The sequence below is a fragment of the Anolis sagrei genome, chromosome 5 (genome assembly GCF_037176765.1).
Source record: "Anolis sagrei isolate rAnoSag1 chromosome 5, rAnoSag1.mat, whole genome shotgun sequence".
NCBI classification, from domain to species: Eukaryota; Metazoa; Chordata; class Lepidosauria; order Squamata; family Dactyloidae; genus Anolis; species Anolis sagrei.
In genome coordinates this window covers 177,880,132-177,897,671 of record NC_090025.1, presented here as the reverse complement: position 1 = coordinate 177,897,671, position 17,540 = coordinate 177,880,132, and the positions used below count along the sequence as shown (strand labels likewise).

General features: G+C 40.3%; 1 protein-coding gene across 1 annotated transcript in view; it reads left to right on the top strand.

Annotated features, from left to right (window-relative positions):
• The first annotated feature begins 694 nt into the window (after positions 1-694).
• LOC132775790 (sodium- and chloride-dependent GABA transporter 1-like) overlaps positions 695-17,540 on the top strand; it is a 78,522-nt gene continuing 61,676 nt past the window's right edge. Inside the window, exon 1 of the mRNA XM_060776749.2 lies at positions 695-848. The gene's annotated coding sequence lies outside the window, so the exon portion shown is untranslated. The remainder of the gene's footprint in view (positions 849-17,540) is intronic.

Sequence of the window (17,540 nt, the reverse complement as noted above, 5' to 3'; positions counted from 1 at the left end):
ATTGTTGGTAGACACTTAGGTCCCTTCCACACAACTGAATAAAACCCCATATTTTCTGCTTTGAACTGGAATATATGGCAGTGTGGACTCAGATAAGCCAGTTTAAAGCAGATATTGTGGGATTTTCTTCCTTGATATTCTGGGTGGAAGAGCCCAAAGTGTAATAGTTTAAGCAATGGACTACAACTCTGTTGACCAGAGTTCGGTTGCCTATTCAGCCATGGAAACCTACTAAGTTACTGGGAGAATTATAAATGCTCAGCCCCAGAAAGTTCACCTAGGATTATCATAATTTGGAAACAACTTGAAGGTATACAACATCAACAACATGAAAACTTTAAAGTAATTTTTTTCAGCTGCATTTTGCTTTCATTTGTACTGTGAGCTGCATGGTGTCCCATACTGAGGAGAAAGTAGGGCATCAATCAGCATATTTATTATATTATTGTAGTCATTATAATTAATTAAGTAATTAATTACATGATTAATTCATTAAAAGGCCTCTTAAAACTAAGTCAGATCTTCTCTCTGTTTGATAGTCAGTACTTGCATCCTTTTCCCTCATGTATCCCAATGTCCTTGAATCATCTCCTCTCCAGGCCATGCAAAACATCGATTTGATCAGAGATGAGTTCCATACTCATTAGTGATTTGTCAATATTAGCAATCATAAATTCCGCACAATCACAGAGCAGAGACATCCCATGGAAAGGGGTGGGTTGTTTTGTTTTGTGTTTTGGACTCTTCTCTTGCCATTGGGGTGAGCTAGCATGCCTTTCCTCTGGCAGATGCTCCCTCCAGCTGGCCTCGCTACCATAGAAAGAGCTCATGCAAGGACACAATAAGAGGTAGGTGCCTCTTTGAGTTTCTAAGTGTGAATTTTTAGGGAAATTCTCAATACGGTGATCAAGAGGTAAGTATGTACTTAGAGCTGCCGGTATGAAAATTGCAGCACATTTGCTGAAACTTTGAATGGTCATGTGTCAGTCAATAAGCTAACGGCTACTGGTCTATGGTGAGTTTCCAGGAAAGAAGGAAACAGTTGTAGCAAATTATCACAAACATGGTGTCAATTCTGGATACATTGGGGCGGGGAAACCTTTCTGGGTTCCCACATCAGACAAGTTCAAAATGATCTAGTGTAGAAGATATTAAGCTGGGGTTCTATTAGTCTGCCATATTATGAAACCGAATTCTGTGTTCTCACTTCTTCCAACACAGATCACAAGAGGTTTAATTTAATGTGATCATTCATTTCCAAGTTTTCCATCAAAGTTAGGAGCAGAGCCAGCACTACCATTAGACAGAATTGTAAGGTTGACAGATTGAAAACTAGCAATAACTCCTATACTTTTCTTGAAGAAGGCAGATTTGGTCACAATGTTTCATTCCTTAATTACATCTTAACTACTTGAAGTGTGTTGGAAATACAGCTAGAGCAAAATGCACAGCCAGACTGATTCTCACATATACACTTTAGAGATCATACAACTCTGATCCTTCAAGAACTTCACAGGCTTTGAATTCAAGGTTGTTGGTGTTGACCAACAAAGCCCTAAAGAACTTGGCACCAGGTCAACTGAAAGGCCATCTCCTCCCATATTAGCCTTCCAGAGAAACCCTGTTGCGTGTCCCAACACTTTGTGAAGTGGGACATGAAACAGGAAGTTTTCTGTGAGAACAGTGGAATCCTTATGCAATGAGGTTAGGCTGGCCCCATCTCTAGCATTCAATGTTTGAATTTGCTATTTTAACTTATTCAGGTTGGATTCCTAGTTTGTTTCTAGATTGCTTTAAGGAGTTTTTAAAGAATGTTTAATGTGGCTTTTTAAAAAAAGGTTTGTGTCTTTGCATTGTTTCAATACATTTTTTGTCCATTGCCTCAGGAGCCCTTATGGACTAAGAGGTGATTCAGAAATAGTTTCGACACATAAGTGAACAAAATGCATAAGTGTATGGAAGATGGAATTTCAGCAGGTGCTGTTTGTCATGCAACCAGACAACAAACAACATGTCTTCTACACAACCTTCAAAGTTACATGAGGTGTCTCTAGTTTTCACTTTGACATTCCGAGAGTGAAGGGGCTACTTCAGGCAGCCCATTTTGTGGGTTGCAGAAAGGCTTCAAATTATGTTGTTACTACGCTACTGTTTGATTCTGTTGTATGGTGCATCTACAGCAGCGTTTCTCAACCTGGAGGTTGGGATCCCTGGGGGAGGGGTCATGAGTATTTTCTGTTGGTTATGGGGGTTCTGTGTGGGAAGTTTGGCCCAATTTTATTGTTGGTGTGGTTCAGAATGATTTTTGATTGTAGATGAACTATAAATCCCAGCTACTACAATTCCCAAATGTCAAGTCTATTTTCCCTAAACTCCACTAGCAGTCATATTTGAGCATATTGAATATTCATGCCAAGTTTGGTCCAGATACATCATTATTCGAGTCCACAGTGCTTTCTGGGTGTAGGTGAATTACAACTCCAAAACTCAAGGTCAATGCACACCAAACCCTTTCAGTATCTTCTGTTGGTCATGTGAGTTCTGTGTGCCAAGTTTGGCTCAATTCCATTGTTGATGGAGTTCATAATGCTCTTGTAGGTCAACTATAAATCCCAGGAACTAGAACTCCCAAATGACAAAATCAACCCTCCCAACCCCACCAGTATTCAAACTTGGGCGTATTGGGTATTTGTGCCAAATTTGGTCCAGTGAATACATCCTGCATATCAGATATTTACATGATGATTCATAACAGTAGCAAAATTACAGTTATGAAGTAGCAACAAAAATATTTTATGATTGGGGGGTCATCACAACATGAGAAACTGTATTAAGGGGTCACGGCATTAGGAAGGTTGAGAACCACTGATCTACACTGAAGAAGAAATGCTATTTGACACCACTTTAGCTGCCATGGTTCAGTGCTATGGAATATGGGACTTGTAGTTTTGCAAGGTCTTTAGCCTTCTCTACCAAAGTGTGTGGGTGCCTCACCAAACTACAGCTCCCATGGTTTCATAGCATCGAGTTAAGGCAGTTAAAGTGCTGTGAAACCGCATTTCTTTCACAGATTAACTGCAAAAAGAGTGATGCTACACATCAGTACATTTTCAACCACCAGGCAATTTAGGTATTGCAAGAAGGAATTAATTACCAATTAGTTCCTAGTTCTGTTTTCCTATGCACTCCTAGTTCTTTTCCTATGAACTCCTAGTTTTTGGGAGAGAGATCCTTTTCTGTCTGTAGATGAGAGATGGGCTATATTTTGATGTTCTTGTCAATAGGGCATGCCATATATCTGAAACACACCATTTCCTGATACTGAAATTGCCTGACACTATAATTAACTTCTATTACCCATTATTTATCTTGTCCAGCTTGATTTGGAGCAATATACAAATCGCCAGAGGAAAATCTAGCTTTTAAATAACTACTTTTTCCAAATAAGAAAGTGGCAGATTCTTTTTCAAAGAGAAAAGAGAGTCTTTATGCAAAAAAGCAATAATATAAGTATTAAAAAATGAAAACCCCATGGGGGCCTAAGTGAACATAGGAAAAGTAATATAATTAGCTCTGCTTGGAGACATAACAAATGAGAAGAACAAAAGGCCAGTGGAAGATATATATATATATATATATATATATATATATATATATGAAAACCAGTTGCCAGGTTACTAGTCGTGAGTTGTTAAAACTAACATAAGTCCTTTGCTGACCATTTGTCAAGGTTGTAAGTGCAAAGAACTGGATCAAGTCTTATTTGATCCATTTATTTAATGTTATGAACTGCAGTGTGGGTATTCCCTGCTTTCCTGACATTAATCTTGCAAAAGCTGATGTGCTTGTTATTGAATAATATTTCCTGCCAATGGAATAGAGGGCAAGGAATGATAGGATGGTGAATCCAGTTTTTCTGAATGGATCTATCATGCATTCATTTCCAAACTTCCTTGCAACCAAAAAATCCTATTGCATTAAATAAATGAAGATTAATACATTTGTATGGTGGCCATGAGCTCTTTTTTCAAAAATCCTCTTCTTTGATTGCTTTAGCACCTCCTGAAATAATCCGGAGTACCATGCTCTCTAGATACAGCATGGGAATGACTTGAATCCATTTTTAGTCCAGTCAGACAGCCAGGTCGACGGCATATTGGAGCCTCCTCCACTGGCACTGTTTCACCAGCCAAAAGCAGTTCCTTGGCAGAGTTTTGCTGGCAATGTCGCTTCTGGTGAGGTGACAATATTTGAAAGGATGTCACATTGAGGAGGGAACACATTTGTTTTCTAATGCTCTAGAGACTAGGTCATGGAGCAATGGATTCAAATGCAGGAAATGAGATTCCATCTAATTGTTAGAAAAAATCTCCTGACAGGAAGAGCTGTCTGAGAGTGGAACATGCTGCCTCAGTCAGGGCCCATCCAGACAGTATCTTTATCCCGCAGCAAACAGGAGGATGGCCAGACGCTATTCCCTGTAAACCTGGAAGTAATTGCTACAAAAGGCAAAAAACACGAGATTTCCAGGTGCAGGAATATTGCAGTTTTGAGCCAAATATCTGGATCTTCACATGTCTGTATGTCCCTGCAATTGGAAATGTCGGGATTTTTTATCTGGGTTTGTTCCCGGGTTTTAGATGCTTGTTGTTGATTGGACAGTTCCTAAAAAGAAGGTGACACTTGAGTAGAAGGCAACAACTTTGTTTGTTTGCCAGAAACGTCATGAAACGTGTGGAGGGCACATTTTCTCTGGCCTGCACATAGAACAAAACTTTTATGATGATCTGCATAACGGAATCTCCTCATATCCACATATATGCATCATGCAGAGGCAGGTTTTTAAAAAACTGCCAGTTTCTGGCAGAAGTCCTGCGGCAGCCATCTTGGGAGCTTCTAAATCCCAGAACAAAGCATCAAATCTTGGACAATGGAAATAGAAATCCTGGGACCAACAGGTCTGTATGTGGACCTCTCCTGAAATCCCAGGATTTTTTTGCCCCTCACTAAAACCTGTGATTTAGTACAGTTTCTTTCTCTGGATATTTTAAACAGAAGTGGATGACCATCTATTGAGAGTGATTTGATTGTGCATTCCTACATACTAGGGGGTTGACCCTAGTGGTTTCTTCCAACTCTATGTTTCTATGGCAACAGTGAAGCCTAGCCATGAAGATGGACCGAACATAGCACAGGGAGTAATGGATTCAAACTATAGGAAAAGAGATTCCACCTGAATGTTATGAAGAGCCGTTAAACAGTGAAATATACTACCTTAGAGTGTGGTGGAGTCTTCTGTTAAACTTTTTAAAGCAGAGAAGGGATGGCTTTGATTGTGTGTTCTTGCATGGTAGAATAGGTTCTTGTGATCTCTTCCAACTCAATGGTTCTATCATTTGATGGCATCGCCACCAAGGCTCTGCTGGGGAGCTGTTTCTGACCAGTGACACATTGGTAGGTTTTTGACCACCCCAATACAGCTGTCCACATCTCAAAATCCCCAGAGTCAGTCTGGAGCTCACTGGAAGCCTAGAGAGATTATCTGATCTAATGTGAAACAACACTGAGAAGAAAGAACAGAGGCTGGTCTCTCAACAGTTGCCAGCCAACAGAATACTGAGCAGATACCCAGATTATCTGGTCTTCTCCATGATGAGACAATGCCCTATATATTTCTGTTTTAATAAGGGGTGCAGAACTTGTGGCCTTTTAGATGTTGGTGGACTTCAAAAACCCATCAACTCCAGTCTGAATAATCAATTGTCAGGCATAGATGTTCATCATTAGTGACTCAAATTATTATCGTGTTTTATGGCTATTTTGTTGTGTCTGTAATAACTTTTGTGGGTTGTTACAAGTTGCTGTATGGATTACACCAGAAGTTAAAGGGGCTCAAGCCAGCACTACTTTCTAAAATGGAGTCAGGTTTCCAACAATGGCAATGATCAAAGCTGTATGGTCAAGGAAATAATATTTTATCAACATGTGAAGAGCCATAAATCTCCCTGGCTCTTTTAAAATGCTTATGCCTCCTCTCAGTAGGAATGGGCCACCTTCTAAATTTCCTTCCACTATATTTTGAATCCACAGTTTCAAGCATGTAACAATAAAGAAACTTTTTAAAAAAAAGCTGTATCAAATGACCACAGGCATCTTCTAAAACCAACACTATATTTATATTCTGCTCTGTCTCACCCTGAAGGGGACTCAGAGGAGAAATGTCTAGTAATACTGTGCCCCATTAATGAATGTAATTAGTGGAAGATGGATTTTTCTGTCTCTGGAACCAAAAATGTCCACCATGGCTCAACACGCCAAATTTATTCAGGAGAGTCTTAACAATTCTGCAGAACAAAGCTCAAAAGGTAGCATTGCTCAGTCAACCTTTCAGAAAGTATGAGAAGGAAAGTAGACTCAGCTGCCAACTCTTGTTTAGAATGCATGTCTGGGGAAATTTGCCTGTGTAGCAACAAAAAAATGCCAAACAGGAGTGATTGGATGTGTCATCCCATCTGGAAACAGATAGAAGAGATGCTGTGGAGTGACAGTGATGAGGAGACAAAGGAAGACACCTTGGTCAAGGAAAGCAAAGGAGATGGCAGGAGCAATCCCCAAATTGCCAAAATCCAATTCTAGTGCATGGCTTTATGCTCGCCATGGCCCCTTCACACCTTTAGCCTTTTCACACCTGGACCGTCTTGTATTGTCACCATCTCAGGAATGCCCCATGTGCTGTGTATCATTTTGAAGAAGAGCACTAGCTTCCTCCTCATAAAACAGCTCTGTGATTTTTGGTTGAGGCCCTCTCTTGGAAGGTACTCCCTACTTGGCAAAATATAATGTCCCTTGGGCACAGGCCTTCCTCCCACTCAGCAGGAGCCACTTAAGGTGGATGTGACCCAGTTAGAGAATGAGCGCCTGAGGCACACAGCTGAGATGGAGCTGGCAGAAGGAAACTGATTTGGAGGGAAAGCTTTTACGTCAGGAAATTCAGAGCCTGGGAGCTTAGGAAGAAACATGTCTTATAGGGTTGGGAACCACAGGATAAACAAGAGGCACCGGAATTCGACAGAAATATTTTTGCACAAATAAGCACAACAGTTCAGGGAAGGAGAACAGTCATGGGAGCATATTCTCTGCCATTCTCCTGGTTTAATTGATCTGGTATGAATACATCCTATGTTCTTCTGTTGCAAAGAATAACGTATAACGACTTCGCTGTGCACTGTCCTTGGAAGCACAGTTCACCACACAAACTCTCCTCTCCATACATTACTTTGGCCTACAGTAGAACTCAGAATTGTGCAGCCCTTCAGATGTTGTTGGACTGCAATTTCCATCAGCAACAGAGCTAATAATGATAATTCCTGGGAGTTGTAATCCAGCAACATCCGGAGAGTTGTATGATTCCTACACCTGGCTTAGAAAAAAAGCCTTGTTGCATTAAGAGTCATGAAGTGTTGGGCAGAATGAAGCAGCCACATCACGTCATGGAATTTTGAATGGCATGGATAGGCACCAAATATTAGTTAATTATTTGACTATTATTGGATTTTCTTTAATGCAAAAGATGAGAAGGGGTGATTATTGAACTTTTGGTTTGAAACACCAAATAGATCTGCCAGTTGAAGATGGGTGTGGGCCCTGAAATAATTATATAGAGCGCAGGTGGCGGAGCATTCAATTTTTATGTGACAAGATATAATATAGAGGTCCTCTTTGCTCCCATAAGGTGGCAATACGTGCAGCAAAAAACTTGTATGGCATCTAACTCTGAAGAGAAAGCACAGCATGTTCTCCATCTTGTTTTGAAAATTTTCATGTGTGGAGCAAAACAGATTCCCCTTAACTGAACCGCAGGGATTTTTTTTTACTTTGTTGATTTAAGATATTTATACCCCATCTTTCCATGAATTGATCTACACAACTGATCCCGTTCCATCATCAATTGATCTACAAAACAACACATCTAAAAAAATAAAGTGAGCATAACAACACAGTTGCAGTACAGTATGAACAACAGTGTTAAGTTAAAAGTAAATATGAACAGAAAAGGAATATTAGCTAACTCTCTAAACTTTTAGTATGGCATCTCAAACTCATCGGAGAGGAAATCCAGTGAATATGACAATGAGCAAGATATTTCCCTGGGGTGAAGAATTTTTTCAATGCTCATTTTCATATATACTATTTCAAAAGTGCAAGATATTATGGATGTCATAAATTTATATTTGCAATAATCAGTCTTCAAATATTAAAGCCCCTCTCTTCATCTGAAAGTATCAAAATTTAGGAGAGACAAGCAAAGTCTTGAGTTAACCTTTGTGTGCAAGATAAAGGGAGCTCAACTCACCTTTTGCGTTAGGTTATGTTTTATATTATGTTTAAAGTTATATTATATTATGTTGTTATCTTATATCTTATGTCTTCTTATGTTCAGCTAGAAGCAACAATATGTACTACATGTTGTCGAAGGCTTTCATGGGCGGAATCACTGGGTTGCTATTAGTTTTCCGGGCTGTATGGACATGTTCCAGAAACATTCTCTCCTGATGTTTTGGCCAAATCTATGGCAGGCATCCTCAGAGGTTGAGGGGTCTGTTAGAAACTAGGCAAGTTAGGTTTAGATGTCTGTGGAGTCCAGAGTGGGAGAAAGAACTCTTGTCTGTTTGAGGCAAGTGTGAATATCACAATTGGCCACCTTCATTTAATGGCCTTGTACCTTCAAAGCCTGGCTGATTGCTGCCTGGGGATCCTTTCCTGGGAGGTGTTAGCTGGCCATGATTGTTTCATGTCAGGAATTTTCCTGTTATTTGAATATTCCTCTTATTTACTGCCTCTGAGGATGCCTGCCATAGATGTGGGCAAAATATCAGGAGAGAATGCTTCTGGAACATGGCCATACAGTGCAGAAAACTCACTCTGTTTATTAATTTTTTAAACACACATTCACACTCTCTTCTGTGTGCTTTTAGTTGCTGGTTTTTTTTCTATAGCTTTGTCAGACTGGTTGGCTGCAGCAGAGATGGTGTCTGGAATGGCAAGAGTAGGAATCACTCTAGCATGTAATTTTGCATGTGATCAGATCTCTGAGCCTTGTATGGCTTGTACCCTAATCCAGGCATTATACCTGTTTAATCTGTAAATCCAGATTAACCTGTGAATTAAACAGGAAACTTTTATGTCACAAGGTTTCAGATTGTCTGTCTTGATTATAATTTCTGGATTATATTCAGAGATTGTAATTGAGACAGCTACTCTGGAGCTTTCTGTATGACAGAAATGTTTCTTGTTTGGGGGTTCATGTACACTGCAGAATTAATGGATTTGACACAATTTTAACCAGTATGGATCAATGCTATAGGGTCATAGGAGTTGTCATTTGGTAAGGCACCAGCACACCTTGGCAGCATTCTTATCTTTAAGATATGTTTTTAATTGAGGCATTCCCAAGGCAGAATAATGACAGGTGTTGACTTATCTTCTAAAGTTCTTCATTCATTCAGTGGCAAGGGCTATTTTGTACTTTCATAGCACTTCCCATCTTGTGACTCAAAAACATATTCATGCTGCTAATTATTTTGGTACGAATTTATAAAGCATCCACCAAGGCATTAATGAACCATTGGGTCATATGACGTAGTCAGTTCTTAGGTCTTTGTCAGCCTTTTCCACCATTCCAAAACATGAAATATGTTCAGTTTTATTCATGTTTCCTCCTGTTGGGCTTCCCATAGGCAATTGGTTGACCTCTGTATAAACAGAATTTTGGATTTAAGAAGCCTTTAATCTGACCCAAAAAAGTTCTTCACAGGGTTGATGTGATCTGAACCAAATTAATTTAACTCATGATTCAAACAACTTCTTGGAAGGACACTATTATAATTATTTCTTTCACAAATTAAATCACTAGTGAGGAAGACACCATTTCATCATCATTTTGGTAGAAGTGTCTGATATTGCTTTAATTATTTTTTATTTGCTTTAAGTTGTGTATTTGTTATGTTATTGTTTAATTGAGGCCTTGGCCTTTGTAAGCTGCATCGAGTCCTTCGGGAGATGCTAGCGGGGTACAAATAAAGTTAATAATAATAATAGCATTTCTCAACCTGGGGGTTGGGACCCCCAAGGGGGTTGTGAGGTGGTGTTAGGGGAGTCACCAAAGACCACCAGAAAACACAGTATTTTCTGTTGGTCATGGGGGGTTCCATGTGGGAAGTTTTGACCCAATTCTATCGTTGGTGGGGTACAGAATGCTCTTTGATTGTTGGTGAACTATAATTCCCAGAAACTACAACTCCCAAATGTCAATTCTGTTTCTCCCAAACTCCACCATTGTTCACATTTGGGCATATTGAGTATCCAGGCCAAGTTTAGTCCAGATCCACCATTGTTTGAGTCCACAGTGCTCTCTGGATGTAGGTGAACTACAACCCCCAAACTCAAGGTCAATGCCCACCAAACCCTTACCAGTATTTTATGTTGGCCATGGGAGTTCTGTGTGCCAAGTTTGGTTCAATTCCATTGTTGGTGGAGTTCAGAATGCTCTTTGATTGTAGGCAAACTACAATCTTCCCACCAGAGCGGTACCTATTGATCTACTCATATTTGCATGTTTTCAAACTGCTAGGTTAGCAGAAGCTGGAGCTAACAGTGGGAGCTCATGCTGCTCCCCAGATTTGAACCTGCAGCCTTCTGGTCAGCAAGTTCAGCAGCTCAGAACTTGAACCCCACCAGTATTCAAATTTGGGCATATTGGGCATTTGTGCCAAATTTGGTCCAGTGAATGGAAATACATCCTCCATATCAGATATTTACATGCTGATTCATAATAGTAGCAAAATTACAGTTATGAAGTAGCAACGAAAATAATTTTATGTTTGGAAGTCACCACAACGTGAAGAACTGTATTAAGGGGTTAGGCATTAGGAAGGTTGAGAAACACTGGTCTTATGGTTTAATATCACCTTAATACAAGGAGCCCCCGGTGACGCAATGGGTTAAAGCCTTGTGCTGGTAGGACTGCTAACTTGAAGGTTGGGTTGCCAACCTGAAGGTTGCCAGTTCAAATCTGGGGGGAGCGCTGATGAGCTCCCTCTGTCAGCTCCAGATCCCTACACAGGGACATGAGAGAAGCCTCCCACAGGATGGTAAAACATCTGGGCATCCTCTGGGCAATGTCCTTGCAGACGGCCAATTCTCTCACACCAGAAACAACTTGCAGTTTCTCAAGTTGCTCCTACACGGAAAAAAAAAACACCTTAATACATATTTAAAGCTATAGATTTAATTAGAAGGTAGGTGCTACAGTCTAGACTCCTCCTCTTTTTCCTATCAATTTTATCTCCCTAGATTTGTTGACCTTGTTTTTCTTTTCCTTCTTGAACTTGGCAAGGTTGAGAGATCGGAACGTGTTTACTTTGGCCATCTCTATTCTCAGAAGTAATGCAGTTTGTCACCACTTTAACTGCCATGACTCAGTGCTATGGAATCATGGATAAATTGTGAGAAATAATAATTCAAAATATGCTTGCAGTTCCAGGCGGTGTAAACCATAAAGAAATCTTTGAATTTCACAAAAAGGCAGGATTGTCAAGATTATGAAATGACCTTAAATAGAACAAAGAGGAGGGAACACCAGACAGAACTGCCATGGAAAATATTTATGCCCTGTGGCCGATTTGTAGGAGCTACCAAGGTGAGTTTTTCCTCCTATCCAGACAGGTAGTGCTATAATTAATTTGATTACCGAGCTAAAGTTGTTGTTCACTCAATTAGACATCTGCTTCTGCCCAGCCGTTTTAATGACATCCAAATTGCCTGAGGCCATTACCACTAGCTTAGAATTGACACCAGTTGATAAAGCCTCTTGGGAGAAAGCACGTTCTGCTCAAAGGTGTCAGAATAGCTGTTGGATGACAAGTCCATGCTGTTCTGATATATAGGCTACTTAGAATGTATTATATCTTCCCTGTTCTTATGCCCTGTGTGAGATGTTGGACTTGGTACATTTTACCTTGCTTCTCTATGCGTATATCAGCTTTCTCTGAACTGCCACAATCCTGTGTTAGACTGCAGTTCCAATCATCCCCATCTGCCAAGAGTTTCATAATTTAACACATTGGGGCAGTAATGGTTTATAGAGTTGGCCCAGAGAACAGTCAGGGTGGTCTCTGTATCAGCTCTATAACCCATTATTGCCCCAATGTGTTAAATTGTGAACCTCTTGGCAAATGTGGATGATTGGAACTGCAGTTGTGATTGTGGATGGCGTGATTTTAACAGTGAATGCAAAGTTTTATATCCTTTCCACCTACGTAACCGTGAAGCCAAAAGGAAACTGAAAGTTACCTGGGAAGGCCAAAAGCTTGAACACTGTTCCCATCTTAAATATCTCAGCGTCACCTTAAATCGAACATTAACATTTAAGAAACACTGTATGAACACCAAGCACAAAGTAACTGTGTGCAATAGCATCCTGCGGAAACTTACTAAAAGCGCATGGGGTGCAGACCCAGAATTAATAAGAACATCAGCCTTGTCTTACTAAGTATGCCTGCCCTGTTTGGCACAAGTCTGCCCACACAAAGCAGGTGAATATAGTACTGAACGAAACATGTAGAATAATCACAGGATGTCTCAAACCTAGACCTGTTGATAGACTCTGTAAGCTAGTTGGCAATGCCCCCTGATGTACGATGGGAAGTTGCTGCCAACTGTGAGAAGAATAAGGTTGAATACTGTGAAATCCACCCACTGCATGGCTATCAGCCTCCTCCCAGTAGACTGAAATCAAGTAAAATTTTCATGAGAACCACCACTCCTCTTAATGTTTCCCCAACATTAACATCCCCTCTGGGCAGCTAAACCAGGAAATCCCAAATGGATGCCCCCCCCCCCCCCATGAGAATCTGCCTCCAGGGGCAAACCAAGAATTGGCAACCTGGAAGTCCCTGAACAGACTCAGAAGTGGTGTTGGGAGATCAAAAGACAACCTGGCTAAATGATACTACCTAGAAGAATCCTCCACTTTGTGCGATTGTGGAGCAGAACAAACAACTCCATGTCTGTATGCTTGCCCACAATGCCCTGCCTCAAGCACAGAGGAAGAACTGTTTAAAGCTACAGACAATGCAGTCGCTGTTGCCTGTTTTTGGTCTAAAATTATTTATCTGCTTGTGTTCCCTCTATTTTATCAGTTTTATATTTGTTTATTTATGCAATGCTTTTGACACTAAATAAATAAATAAAGCATCTACTAAATCTGATAAAAAAGATATAAAATTAGTTTGGCAGGATTTGTTCTTGACAAATCTATGCTGACTCTTATTAATCACTGCCTTGTCACCAAGATACTGGCAAACAGATGCCTTTGTAATCCATTTTAATATTCTTCCTGGTATTGAGGCCAGACTGACTAATATGTTGGTCCTGTATCTTTTTCACCCCTTGTGAAGAAAGGGACACTGTTTGCCCTTCCCCAGTCCTCTAGCACATCATCTGATCCAGAAATTACATCATACTCTGGGGTGCAGTATGTCCGTCACTCTATATCTGAAGTTATTGAGGTTAACTAGGTGATTCCCGACTGTCTCCTTGTGAGTTTTGATTTGTGGTTCCCTCACGAAGATCTCTGTTGATGCATGCATGCACACTGTTCCCAAAATTGAGGCAATATAAGTATTGAGAAGGTCTGCCTTTTCATTGTGATCTGCTAGCATTTTATCACCCTTACCGAGCAGCAGTTCCTCTATTTCCTTTGACATTCTCTTGCTTTAAATGTATCTGGGAAAAGGCCCCTTTGTTCCCGTTGTCTGCAATGTCAGCTCATTCTCAGCTTTAGCTTTTCCTATACTATTCCTTCAAGCTTGGCTACACATTTACACTCTTCCTTCATGATTCATCCTTCCTTCCATTTCTATACATGCTCTTTTTATTTTCACTCCATCCTTGAGTCTGCTCTGCAAACACTTTGGCTTTTTTAGATGTTTCCCAATTTTCCTCTTCCATGGGATTATTTGTGATTGTGTATTTCACAACTCTTTCCTCAAGAACTCCAATTCTTGCTGGATTTTTTTTTCTTTTTGCATCTTTAGCTTTGAGACTTCACTCAGGATTTCCTTGAGCTTGTGGAAATCACTATTCCTGATATCTGTGATCTGTGTTTAACTATACTCTACCTTGAACCACAGTTGTGAATCCGGGCATGACATAGTTATTTCCCCCTCAAGTACTATATTGATTATGATGACCAACTCCTCCCTAAAGGTTAAGATCAAGTCCAGGATTGCTGATCCCTTTCACCTTCCTCTGCCTTTTGAAATGGGGAATTACATATCTGCAAGATACATCAAGAATTTGCTGGACAGGTTAGCAGAGTTAGTCTCCCAGCATTTATCAGGATACTTGATTTCTCACATAACCACTAATTCTTGCATCTTTGAAATTTTAGCAATTTCCTTCCCTGACCATCATCATCTCTACTACCTCTTCTCCAGTTAATAGCCTATAGTAAAATCCTACCACATTGTAGGTTTCTTTCTTTTTATTTTTACCTGGTTCACTCTGATCAATGTCATGGACAAAACTGAATTTGTCTTCAATGTTTAATGCTACACCTTCTCCTTTTCTGCCATACCTATATAATGCATAGTTGTTATTCATTCTTATAATATAGTTCTGGGGATCATTCTATCACATTACCATTGTGATACTAGAACTTCAAGGTCATCTTGTTTGTTTCCCAAACTCTGTACATTTGGTGTGCTGACATCAGAATCATTATTTGTTCTCACCTATTAATTTACTGTCACTTTTACTGTAGATCCCATGTTTTCCCTCTGCTTCTCTATAATTTGCACCCTTGTGTTTAAAGCTTGCTTTAGAATCATAGAATCATAGAATCATAGAATCAAAGAGTTGGAAGAGACCTCATGGGCCATCCAGTCCAACCCCCTGCCAAGAAGCAGGAATATTGCATTCAAATCACCCCTGACAGATGGCCATCCAGCCTCTGCTTAAAAGCTTCCAAAGAGGGAGCCTCCACCACACTCCGGGGCAGAGAGTTCCACTGCTGAACGGCTCTCACAGTCAGGAAGTTCTTCCTAATGTTCAGATGGAATCTCCTCTCTTGTAGTTTGAAGCCATTGTTCCGCGTCCTAGTCTCCAAGGAAGCAGAAAACAAGCTTGCTCCCTCCTCCCTGTGGCTTCCTCTCACATATTTATACATGGCTATCATATCTCCTCTCAGCCTTCTCTTCTTCAGGCTAAACATGCCCAGTTCCCCAAGCCGCTCCTCATAGGGCTTGTTCTCCAGACCCTTGATCATTTTAGTCGCCCTCCTCTGGACACATTCCAGCTTGTCAATATCTCTCTTGAACTGTGGTGCCCAGAATTGGACACAATATTCCAGATGTGGTCTAACTAAAGCAGAATAGAGGGGTAGCATTACTTCCTTAGATCTAGACCACTAAAACATTACCACTTTAGGGGTAATGTTTGAGATATCTTATCCAAACACGCCAAGATTTAATTTAAACCCCTTGTTGCCATGCCTTTCCAGGAAGGCTGATGGGGAAAATTATGCAGATGATCTGCTAGCCTCGCAGAGATTTGCTTCAGTTTCAAAGCTTTTCCCATCATACTCTGAAACTGGCTTTTCCATTCTTCACCACAAACAGTGCTGTTTGTCTGTGTTGAGTTGCCAGCCTCAAATCAAAAACAGGTTAAATGTTTGCACAGCCAATGGTTAAGAGCTATTTGAGCTTATTGTTAATTTTAACAGCTATTGCTTTCAGAGGCTAAATTGGGGTCCCTTTATTATATTCAGTGAATAAAACACAGCAAGCTCTTGAAATGAAAAAACACTAGCAGTTGGGCTTCTGTTTGTTGGGATAATATCAGCCTTGTGCAGATAAATTGCACTGAAAATAACAATTTTACTATTATGACTGTCACGTAATGATCCGCCTTTCTGAAATGGATAAGTCACAAAAATAAATCTTTGCTGAAAGGGGCAAAATGTGTTTTCCCATTATGTTGCATAAAAGCAGAAGTTCAAAGTTAAATTATTTAACCAATAGTGAAAAAGAAGTGACATTCAAGCAAAAGCTTCAGCTTAACAAGCAGTTGCTTGGTGTTCTGCTCTTTACAATGAGTCTCAAAAATGTGGGGGGAAAGAGAAGGATGTACAGTGGAGTGGACCTTTTCTCCCCCCAAACTAGAATTTCTCAGCCACAATGGCCATCTTTGCTTCAGATTAACAGCAAGAGCATTGTAGACTCTCTCCAAGTTTTGGGAATTTGAGGGCAATAGAAGCTTCCCAGTGTAATATCATCATCATCATCATCATCATCATCATTTAATAACTTATTAATCGCCCTCCATCCGAGAATGCTCCAGGCGATTTACAGCTAAATTACAAAAGATAAAATACATACATATAAAAATTAAAAATCAACAGAGATCGAATGCTCTAGTAAAAAGCCAGGTCTTAAGTGCGAGAGTAAAAGGCCCTAAGTCACGCATGGCTCTCATGTAGGGCGGCAAGGAATTCCACAAGGCAGGGGCAGAAATAGAAAAAGCCCTGCATCTGGTCCATGTAAATGGAGCAAAAGACCTGCTCTGTATTTGAGCTGAAACTTGAAATAAATCATCCCAAGTAGTTTGTTTGGGGATTTGATTTAGCACATTGGAGGACTCCTTTAAAGTTCAGACTAAAACCCAGGATGGATTCAGAGTGGAGTCAATAGTGTATCCTCTCCAGGGTGGGCTGCCTACAGTGGCATCCCTAAATAATAATAATAATAATAAGGACTGAATGGCTCTTGTGGTTTCTTCCAACTCTGCGAATCTATGATTTGATGATTAAGCAATCTATCTGGCAGTGTTTGGCACCACCACAATGAGGAACAGAGCAGCTTTCAGCCCCCAGCCAATGATACTGCCATTACACTCAGAAGGTCCATATATATGTGAGAGTAGATGCCAGTCTCACTCTTACACATACTTTTCGACATACCAAGCAACAATGTTGTTCTGTGATCAAAGCTGAGTAACCATTTTGTTTACCACCCATTAGAGCAAGAATGGACAAGTATGTTGAATGAAGTGAGGGCATCATTCCCCACTCAACTCTGTTGCATGGTGACAATGCCTGCCATTGCTGCAATCTATCAGTGCAGTTACAACTAGAAGGAGATATTTCTATCCTTCCTATTGGTACTCCCATCCTAGTATCCTTCCCCACACCATATTTAACAGGATATTGTGACTTCTGGGAGCACACTCAGGATGTAGGTAGTGGGAGTGGAAAAGGAGGGCATTGCTCACTCCAAATAAGAATTCTGTTCCCTCAAGTAGAATTTTCCTTTAGGCCCCCAATTTTATCACACTACAGTAACTTAAAACCTTAGTGGAACAATTAGGAATACAGTTTCGGCATCTGAAGAAAAAGGGCAGGCAAAGTTCCCAAGAGGATGTGAAAACAGCAAAATATATGAGTTCCAGATATTTTTAGCATCTCACTCAGCTATGCTAGA